At 36.2% G+C, this 11924-nt stretch overlaps 1 pseudogene; it reads right to left on the bottom strand.

The window, feature by feature from the left end:
• Nucleotides 1-1265: 1265 nt before the first annotated feature.
• LOC147901154 (uncharacterized) overlaps nt 1266-11924 on the bottom strand; it is a 33673-nt pseudogene continuing 23014 nt past the window's right edge.

Below are 11924 nucleotides of genomic sequence, written 5' to 3'. Positions count from 1 at the left end.
ATATTGTAAAAGTAGTTGAAACTCTATACATAGAATGCTTAAGTGTGAATATAAGTCTATTTAAAGAGTTTGAAATGTCTACTTTCGAAACATTTTGTAAAAGTAGTTGAAACTGTATATATACATGATGCTAAAATAAAAACTTTTACAAACATGATTTCATCTCTTTTATAGGTCGCATTACAATGTTCTCATCAACATGATGCATATGTAGTTTTGTCAGAATCTCTGTCATTGTAGCTCTTTTCTCATGATCTTTGTCACATAGACTATTGTGACAATCCATGAGGAGCTTGATAACAATTCCTCTCGTATATAAGTTATCATGTAATGTATCTACAGAATCTATGATAAACGTAGCTATTTGTCCAAACAGCCAGCCCACAGCAAAGGAATCTGATTTCTGTGACCAGTCACCCTTATATTTTGGCCCTACTTTAACACTTGCATATAATTCTGGTGCGAGCCAAGGATACCTGTTTAAGGAAACAAATATTGGATCTAGCTCAGGTCTACTCTCAGTCCAGTGCAAACTCTTTCCCCAATCATCAATGACTCCTACTCTTATTGATTTATCATCACTAGTAAAATCTAAAACATAGTTGCAAGGATTTAGGTCAGTAAGTGTGAAATTTTGCTCATGCACTGAACCCATTGCACTTGTGATCGCACCTGCAATTTGTAAAACGTTCTGGCAAAACAATCTTACTCGTATCTTGGTGATTGTAGAATGCCATGAGAAACGTGGTTGTTCTAAAGGATTTTGCTTCTTTATCCAATTGATGTATGATCCAGAAGATAGAGGAAGAGACATGAGCATGTCATGGATAGTGCCACCATTGAAAAATGGACTAATTAGCCAAAGCTCCTTGTCATGCACATAGCCTATTGCTCGACACACAACTCTATGTGTCACACTCATTACTAACTCTGTCTTTAGTGACGAATGTGCTCTTGCATTATCCTTTAGAAGTCTTTTGCTAGCATAGGATAACGTTGGTCTGAAAGTTGGATCATCTTGAACTTGCACTAAATATACCCTTCCTTCTATTCCACCACCTAAATATTCATGAAGTGTTAATGCTGCTAGTGGAAAATGCATAGTAGAAGAATACAACTCAGCAAATTGAGTGCATAGTTCAATTTGCCCTTCCTTGTATGTCTGTAGCATTAGTGTTTTCCTTAGATCCACTAGCCATCTTAGTGTAATGAACAAAAGCACTGGTAGTTGCTTTTCCTATTGATCCTCTCTCTCTGATATTTTTTCACTGAATAGCAGCATGTGATTCTTTCCAAAGAATTGTCCACAGGTTTAACTTATCATGTCCATCAATAGGCAAGATAAAGCGTTTTGCCTTAAGCAGTATTTGTAATTGTGTTGTGATATCTCCAAGTATTCTAGGAAAGAATCCATTTACTGTCTCATGGATCTTAGGTCCTATTTTCTGTCCATGCTTTTGCCAAGCAATGTGAAACCTTTCAAATATTTGCCTTTGCATTCCATCTAGCAAATGTTTACTAGCTGTAGTAGATCTAATTTTCTCATTGGTCAATGCCATGACATGCCTGATTGAAAACTCACGAATAAGCATTTGAATCTCAAACTTCAACTTTGCACTCTCTCCCTCTGTTGAGTGTTTTTGTGCTTCATTGTTGCGTGATAATCTAGACCAATCAACAATCATTATGTAAGTATTCTACCAAGTAGCACCAGTAATAAATCATAAAAGCTACTCATGCCATAGTAATTTTAAATGAAGTATATTTAATACAACTGTTAGAATACAAAGTAACATATTAATTTAATATCGACACTACCAACATCGATATCATTAAATAGCAAGTTAGTAAAAACTTATAATATCGTAGCATGGTATATATTCTCGCAATGTAATATTGAAGAACAGTTTATACGAACAAATAGAGCAGTTGAACTTCTGAAAGATTAGGTTCAAGATATTCTTCAAGTCTAGTTTTGTACAAAATTTATCTAGTAGATAGAACATGAACATTTTGAAGGTTTTCAGATATGCTATAGATTTGTAGTAGCTATATAACTCTATAAAATTGTGCAACTAGAATTTGGAATGGACTTTTAGTTATAAAATAACGCTACAAGAATCTATGTAAACTCCCAAATGAATAAATCATAAATAAATTTTAAATCTTAAACGAATTGTGTAGTGTTCCTGACTTTTAAATAACAAATGAGTAGAAGCTTATTATCTTGTACTATAATATGCAGATTAACAATTTATTTTTAAACTGGATAATATGTAACCTTGCCTTTAATAAAAAATAACATATGAGTTTAGCATTTATACTATTAACATTTACGTCATTAAACATCAAACAAGCGAAAGCTTACAATCTGACAATATCATATATAAATGGAGTATTTATATAAGTAAATAGGATATCGATAAAATACACATACATTTAGAAGTTAAAAATTATGGTAAATAGCACTACATATTTAATACTAGTATAAATTAGATATACACTATGTAATAGTTATCTATCTTTGAAGCTTCGAAACTCACACCATTTACTAACTACTAGTTAAAGAGATATCATCAAGCTAGTGTGATCTAGAACATAAAACATGCAACAACATTACATAATCAAGATAATCTAGATTATTGTTTATGATTATACATCTGATTGCTCATGCTGTAGTAATTCTAAAAACAGTATATTTGATGCAATCCTTAGAGTGCATAGTAATATGTTAATTTAATATCAATACTATTGATAACAATATCATAAATAGCAAACGACTAGGGACTTATAATATCATAATATCATATATAACCTTGCAATGTAATATAAAAGGTTATGTTATACAAAAAAATGAAGTAATTATTCTAAAAGATTGGGTGCAAGATCTTCTTCAAGTTCAATTTTGCAAAAAAATTATCTATTAGGCAGAAAATAAGCATTTTAAAGTTTTTTAGGTATGCTATAGATTCATAGGAGTTCTATAACTCTAGAAAATTCTAGGATTACAATTTAAAATGGACTCTTAGTTATAAAATAATGTTACAAGAATCTATGTAAACTCGCAAATGAATAAATCACAAGTGAATTTCAAATCTTGAATAAACCAATTATATAGTATTCATATCATAATAATAGAAGAAAACCATCATGTAAACAAACAAAGGAGTGTTCAGCTTTTACAAAAGGCCCAAGTTTTATATATTCAAGATTTACTTTTATACATTTTTGACCAGTTAAAAAAAAGGAGTTGAAAACAGAAACATAATATAACTGAAGTTCCAGGAGATCAAGTGTGCCATTTTTTGATAACTTTATATTCGATCAAGGCTTTCAAGATGGTGGCATGACACAGAGAGCAGTGGGATCCTTCAGCAATGTACTTCGCAAACTGTGGGTCCTTGTAATATTGAAGGCCTTCCCACAATTCATCCTGCAATTAATTCTTCTTTCGAGTAATAATCTCAAGTCGATGTTGTGGAACACTAAGCTCTTTCTCCAATTGATCAATTTCATGTACAATGATCTTAGGTTTCCAAGGAACCTATTGCGAAATGACTTCATCTTCTACAGGATATTGAGTTGAAGGAACATCGTTGCTACCGTCGCTTTCCATATATGTTTGTTCGTTCTTTCATCAAGCAATATGTAAGTTTAGCATTAACTTCGTTGACATCAACATCGTTAAACAACAAATGAACAGAAGTTTATAATCTTGTAATATCGCATGCAAACTAGCCATTTATATCTGAACTAGATAATTTATGAATTCACCATTAATAAAAAACAATGTATAAGTTTAACATTAATACTATAAACATGCATATCATTAAACATCAAACAAGCGAAAGTTTACAATATAATGATATCATATACATTAATGGAGTGTTTATGTAACTAAGTAGGAAATCGATAAAATGCACATACAATTAGACGTCAAAAATTGTAGCAAATAGTACTAGATATTTAATAACAGTATAAATTACATGTATACTATGTAATAGTTCAGTATCTTTGAAACTTTGAAACTCACACCAATTACTAATTACTAGCTAAGGAGATATTATCAAGCTTGTATAACTTAGAACATAAAACATGCCACAGCATCACATAACCAAGATGATCTAGATCATCGTTTATGATCACACATCCAGTTGGGAAGATCATTATCGAGATGAACCGACCAGTAGGAACAAGCCATCATCTAGATAACAATTAGCTCTATTTGCACCTATGTATATGTATACGTGCGTACTAAATCATAACGAGACGATTTAAACCAGCAACTGCGAGTTATCACCCGATTGTGATTGTATACTATCTAAATATGTACGTAATTCAAAGCGAGATGATTCCAACCAGCACAAGCGAGCCATCATCCAGCTTTAAATGGTAAATATGAAGATAGATTTCTCTTTCTCTTTCTCTCTCTCTCTCCTTTTTTTTCCCCCCAAAGCTTTTTTACATCAATCAAAACAAAACAAGATAAATTCATCTTGTTAATGTAAGCAATCAATTAGTTTTGATTGATAGCTATATAATTATACTATGTTCTTTTTGTTGTTAGTAAATGCTATTATCAAATTTCTACTAATTATTTATTGCTACCAAACATTATTATTCAATTATAAGTAGTTACTAGCAAGGAATATGTTATTAACATAATAGACTTAAAAAAATACACGCGTATACATACATACATACACACGCATGTGCATGCATACATTATATATGTGGTTAACACAAACCTTCTTCAAAGGAATGAACATGAAGTAACTTACCGCAAAGAAGCTATAGCTCTCTATCTCTTTCTCTCTCTCTCTCCTTCTTTAAAGATTCTGTATCAAGCTTACAATATTAAAACTCACTATACAAGACTCTACTTCAATTGTCACCTAGCTAAGGATCCCAACTGTGAGCTCTTTTTCTTGTCTTCATTTATTTTTCGAACTCTCTTTAGAATCCATCACTGAACCACCACTTGCTAAATAGCTTCCTTATAAATTCCACATATCTCACAAAAAACCTTATCATTCTAGTCCTGTCATCGATTCTCTTTTACTTGTCTTCATTATTACCTAGATCTAGCAATAAACCTAGACTCAACCCCCTCATAATGAATAATACAATAAACGTTTTTGAAAAGAGAGTAAATATAATAAATAAATAAAACTAAACATGTCACTCAAGATAACCAATACGAGAAAAACTTGTCAATAGAAATCTTAATCACAAGAAAGTTTGCTATAAAAGACTACATAGAAACAATAACATGAAAATGAGTAAGCTAAACACTTTTCTTCAATGTTCTTTTCCACATAAGAATTCATTATATCTACTAATTTCATGCTCAACAAATGAAGGCTAACGCAAAACTACTCAAAGCAAAGAGACAAATTAAAGACTACTACTTAAAGAGTACTAATGATACCCTAATGATACTTCCCAAAAACAAACAAAGATACTTGTTTCCCAGACAAAGACTCCTGTCTATCTTTTCATGTCATGCCCAACAATAAAAGAAAAAATTCTCTTTTGAATGCAAACTTAAGACACAAAAGTATAATGTTATAGTCTACTTAACGTAAAAAATACACCCTAGGAACCAATTCATGCCAAAACCATGCATGCAAACACTGTGAAAACTACGAAAATCTATGATCATGTGAGATAGAGTAATTTAATGTTAGGATAGTCATAACGCTAATATTCTCTCGTGAGAGGTACACCTACAGGAGAGAATGTAGAGTTTTAAGAGATAGTGTGGGTTGAATTATGAAGCAGGGCCAAAGTAGTGCTGCTACTATTCAATTTTTCGAATAAAAAAGAGAGAAGAAAGGCAAAGTTGTGCTTAATTTAGGAAAGGCTGGTGATAGGCAAATCCATCACAAGAACACACAGACACATGTCACATACAAATATACAGAGGCGGACCCAAACAGCCAAGCTTGGCTGTAGTGAGGTGTGGGTGCTTGTCATCTTCTCCAAGATGGGTGTTTTGTCTTGGTGTCTTCTGTTCCAAGATTAGCTCTTTTTTTAGCTCCCCGCATACTACACCTCTAGGATCAAGTAATAAGCTAGCATACTTGCACAAAAGCTCACACCATTTCACTATAGCCGATGGCCAAACAACCAAGGAGCTTGAGGAGCGCAATTTCTTTGCCTGTCTTTAACCATTTCCGATCCATCGTGTCGACACGCCAGGCTCACTGCATATTTGCAGTATTGACCTATTCAAAGTATGTGCTTACATATTCTTATGCATGCCTTTGAGTCCACAGCTCTACAAGCTACGCTGCTGTTGATGAGCAATAAGCATGACTATCTGTTGTCACTCTTATTGATTTTCTCAGAGCTACTACATTTAAATAATCTAGGATCTTAAGACGCCAGGCTCATTGCATATTTGCAGTATTGACCTATTCAAAGTATGTGCTTACATATTCTTGTGCATGCCTTTGAGTCCACAGCTCTGCAAGCTTATACGCTGTTGTTGATGAGCAATAAGCATGACTATCTGTTGTCACTCTTATTGATTTTCTCAGAGCTACTACATTTAAATGATCTAGGATCTTAAGAGATTTTGCATGTTAGACAGCTGATCTTTATCCCAAATACTAGTAAGTTAAATTGAGCGATTCAAATACTAACTGCCTTGTTTGCACGAAGCAAACACAAATTGGCATTCTTGTTCGTTTAGTGTCTTATATTAGCCCTTACCAACCGTTGTCTATGATGATGTACCGCCAAGCCAACGAAGTCCTTCAATTCAAAGACAGATACCTCATAGTGAGCGACGATTTCAAACTAAACAACAGATTCACGTATCTGGAGGAAAACCTGGGAGACAGAATCAAGCATAAACTTGGCATTAAATCTTCTACGTCAGATCATGGTTTAGCTCTCTTCCATGACTCGTGGTCATCGAATTCTAATAAGCAACATCATTCTGAGATTGGTATATGTGGTCTTGGTTGCTTGATAGAAATGCAATTGAACTTGCACGGTGCTCTTGCCGCGCTCCTTTACGCTTGCGAAGAAGAGGACCGGGAGGAAATTGAAGCGATGTTATCACAGTCTTCAACATCCATCATGGGAAACAGAATCTAATTGGACAATGTCGTCATCTCCCAACAAGACCTCACAAGCTTCGGGCTGACCCTACTCCGCCATTGAGGGCTGTTGCTCTTGCTCTGATTATTGTACTGCAGTTCCGCCATTGAGGGCTGCTGCTCTTGCTCTGATTATTGTGAGCCTGGCACATGAAGATGGCAATCTAGGGATGGCCTTCATAAGCAAGCTCCTAAGACGACACAAGGTGTCGGATTTGATTACCGTCCTCAACTACAGAGGAGAAACTCCACTAAAGTCTGCTCTACGGACCGGCCGCACTGAGGCTTGTAATTTTCTGTGGGAAATTTCCCGTTTTATTAGCGATTCTTTTTTAGAAGACGACCCCAAAGAAGATAGCATTTTGCATTCCTACGCCAGGGGATGCATTAACGATGTATCATTCGGGCGAACTCTAATGAAGAAGTTGGAGCCGGTGTTAGGATCGCTATTAAACTATGCCAACCGGTCTGGGCAATCACCATTGATGCTTGCTCTGCGATCGGGTCATTCACAGGCTTGTCTTCAGCTGCTAGAGGTTGAAGGCATAAACGTGGATTTTTGAGATGAAGAAGAGAACTCTGCTTTGCAGCTCTACGGCATGGGAGGCGCGGATGAGTGTTTTTGACCAGTTGATGAAACATTCTAGTGTACAACAATTGCTCGATAAACGGAATGGATTGAAGGCCTTAGGAGGGACTCCACTCATGTGTGCTCTTGCAAATCCAAAGCAAGTGAAAAGATATTGGCAGAGAAGAGAGTAGAGGTCCATAGAAAGAATGTAAATAGAAACACAGTCTTGCACTTATTTGCGCAAGGAGTTGGTCATGAGCGAGCTGAGGTGGTGTGGGAAAAACTAATGAGCAAGGAAGGGGTGAGCAAGTACATCAAAGAGCGCAACCGCAGTGGAGAAACACCCCTCATGTGTGCACTGAACTGAAGAAGGGATGCATCGAGGCTTGCAGAGTGCTGTTACAAGCTGAAACCGATCTAGCAAGCGATGTAGATTCTACTGGAAACAGTGTTCTCCATTGCTACGGCGAGGGTGGGATAGCTGAAGATACGATATTTCGAGAGTTGATGAGACGTGATGGGGTAGCGAAGTGGATAAACAACTACAACAAATATGGACAAACTCAACTGATATGCACGTTAAGCAGCAACAGGTATGAGCAGGTGCATGGAGATGCAGCAGCAGCTATTGCAGATGCATGTGCTTTGCAGTTGTTGAGACTGGATAGAACAGGATTTGGATTCTTGCGTGAGGCCTCAGGTAGTGAGAGGGGCTGGAAGGAGTATCTATGGGGCGAGAGAGTTTGGAAAGAGTTGGTGAGGAGAAGGGGAGAGTTGCCATTGAAGAGATTCCTGAATGAGCAGGGCATCAGAGGTGCTACGAGTACTGGATTCAAGGATTTGGCCGGGATGGGTTACTCGAGAGTTGTGGAGGTGCTGCCATTAGGGAAAAAGGGAACTCATTTTCGGGCCCTCTAAGAAATTCACTATTTTTTTATTTATTTCTCTCCTAAAAGACCTCAAAAATAGTAAAATACGGAAACGTGGCTCAGAACTGTCAGTAAGGACTACAGAACTGTCAATTCAAAAAGGAATAAGATAATCTTTTGTCTGACTAACACGACACCATCTTCACATCGACTTAGAAGAACAATATGCTCCAGCACAAAAAAGACGAAAGGATACGATGCTGAATGCTCAACAGCGGGAAAATATGAGAAGAGAAGGGCTTCAACATATTGACTTATGGTGCGATGGAAGCATATATCCAAAATGTCAAGTAAAAAACTCTACACCTCCATTTGTCAATCCCACCACATTACTGAGGTTTGCCGGCGATGGACAAAATGGACTTCTTGGTTATATTTCAGCGTAGTTTGCATTTGCGGAAATGTATAAAATGATGTACCTACAAGAAAAGGGGGCCAAGATGCAGGAGATAGCCATTCGTGCAAAATTGGAGCAGCAGTTGCAGAATGAAATTGAGGAGCATTCAAAGAGTAAAAAAGAGTTGACAAGAGCAAGAAAGAAGAGAACCGTGCTTGGAGACAGACTACGTAGCTAGAAGATTAAAAACATTGCAATGTAGCAAAAGGTTTGATTGAGGAAAAAAAATACAAAACAGTCAAACGCAATGTTGTAGAGGACTTTGTATCTAATAATCAAGTTGATGGCACTATAATCCAAGAGGCTCTTGATGTTAGTGGAGTTAGCAGGAAGGGATATAGTTCGATTTTCCATGCGATATCCTCAACTTTGAAAGATCAAAGGATTAAACGAGTTTTACTGCCAAATCCAGCAACCGTGTGGAGGATAAGAGGTCATTTGAATGAAAATATAGATGAATTTATTGGGCAATATATCCATATTGAAGAAATATTTCATGATGGTAAAGGAACCACTGTGTATGATCCTTGGAACAATATATTTGTAGATCTACAACAACTTCAAAGAAGAATGGTCGAGTTTTATGGAATAACATTTGAGGAGTGCAAAGGCATTTTGAAATTTGTTATCAAACTGGATGAGTGTGAGGTTGTAAAGGAAAAGAAAATGGAAAGAGTTACTATTACATTGATGAATGGAGCATTTGATACATCATTGACTGAAGTGAGTTCGAAGTATTTTAGTGTGCAGTTAGAGAAACACATATGGTGGTTAGGCCAGGTATGATCATTTTTTGTTTTGTACTTGATTTTGGTCATTGTTTTCAAATCTGTTATAGTAAAACTTTTGTTTTCTATAATTTGGCAGGTGAAGACAGAAGACCATGAAACACTAGATTGGGTGTTTCACCACACGGAAATACCAAGAATAATCAAAAGACAAGTGCAAGGCGAGAATCTCCATGTTGTAGGAAAAGGTGATTTTCAAGTAGAGTGGCACATGGCCAGGGATCTTAAAACACTTAAGTGCATGTATAACATTAGTAAAGGAGGCAACTCAAAGTCTCCTTGTCTTTACTGCAAAGAATCAGCTCAAGTAATGGATTCAAAATGGTGGAAGAGAGCACCTAATAGAGATAAAGTTGACCCTGACTTCAAGGCCATTCTGGACATTCCACTATGTAATGTTCACATCTGCACATTGCATGGTCTATGTCGAATTATTGATAAATTGGTATTTTTATATATTGGATTTGCTTGGAAACTCCGTCCCAAAAAAAATAGAAAGGATGCTCTTCAAGCATTGGAAAAAGTGTTATCCGATATAGGTCTGCATGGAGGAGATGTTTAAATCACAAAGGATTTTAAAAAGTCTACCAATGGCAAGGAGATACCAATCAAGCCCTCTATTGGTGGTGTTAAGGCAAGAAGATTCTTGTCTCGACCCAAACACAGTAAGCAAGTAAGGCAAGGTAGAACAGTTTCAAAGATTAATTATGGATTGTGGAAGCAAGTCCATAATGCTGTGAAAGATCATGAGGCAGATGGGGAAGCACGAAATAGGAAGGCAGAGATGTGGAGGTCTCTTGATCAACTCTTCATGTTCTGTGACAAAGTAACATGGACAAAGAGTGATTACAAGAACTTTGAGGAGGCAATTAAACATTTTGGGAAGTCAATGAAAGACGCATGGACAGCCTGTAATATAACTCACTACATGGTAAGGTTCTGTCTTCTTCTTTTACTTAAGTGTGATCCTCTTTTTTTTATTACTTACTATGCATTCTTATGTCTTATAGCATATCATCTACAACCACCTTCCCTATTTTGTCAAAAAGTATGGATGCCTAGCAATTTAGTCTACCCAAGGCATGGAGAAGTCTTACTACATGGCACGTAATGCATTTTTCAGACTCACACAACACTATGGAGGGAGTCAGAAGGCAAATCGTTTGAAGGAAGCCTTCCAATGGTTTTACCGAGGCATACTACAGAGGCTGCATGCTAAAAGAAAAGTTACTAGCTCCAAAATCAAGCTTGCTTTTCTTCTAGCCCAAAAGCAAAGACAAAGACAAACTCTAGACAATTCAATGGCAGCAGAGAGACATAGACAATGGAGGGAATCGAAGATATTTAGAAACCATAAATGGACAAGTAAACATGAATAGGACTCATTTGTAACTTATTGGTATTATGTCCACATGTTTTCAAACTCAATCAATAGAATTTTTTTTTGTGGAACAAGTGACTCTTGGTGTTATGCATCAAAAGTATTTCTTTTGTGAAACATATGATCTAAACGTAATACAATTTGTTCACAATTTCAATATATTGTTTGTTTAATATTTAACGACACCACTCTATCTAAATGTACAAATCATTTCATCTTCAACTTATTGTTCATTTATACAAGATCATACCAGACATCAAAGACTTTGTACAAATCAGTTCAACTTTAATATAATGTTTGTGCTATATTTGATGACTAAATCCTATTTCTCCCAGGGCCTGCTGATCGGAACTCTCTTTTTGATCTTGATTGGAGTCTTTTTCTTCTTTATTGGCTTGATGTCGACTGTCTGTTTATCAATGCTTGCCTCTGTTGCTTGTCTGGGAGGGGTATCCTTTTCTTCAGGTGTCTCCACCTGTTCTTCTTCTTGGATTGTGTGGCCTGATGCAATCATGGGTGGCTCTCAAAACCTTATGAGCTTGTGTTTTCCATAGCCCTCCAGACATTTGGGCTCCTTAACACCACATGCTAATGCATAAGAAGTGTAAGACAAGAAGTAAGCGGTCTTAGAGGCCTGCTTATTCACATAATCTCCAAATATATCTATGGCAGACAACCTCTCTATCAAAATGATCTTTTCCTTTTGCCATGAAAGATCATGTCCACCTAAAACCCTGGACAAACAT

Source organism: Dipteris shenzhenensis, chromosome 6 (assembly GCF_047967505.1).
Source record: "Dipteris shenzhenensis isolate YYH24624 ecotype China chromosome 6, Dip_SZ_1.0, whole genome shotgun sequence".
In the NCBI taxonomy this organism is placed as follows: domain Eukaryota; kingdom Viridiplantae; phylum Streptophyta; class Polypodiopsida; order Gleicheniales; family Dipteridaceae; genus Dipteris; species Dipteris shenzhenensis.
The sequence above is the reverse complement of the archived record's forward strand: the minus strand, read 5'-3'. Positions and strand labels throughout refer to the sequence as shown.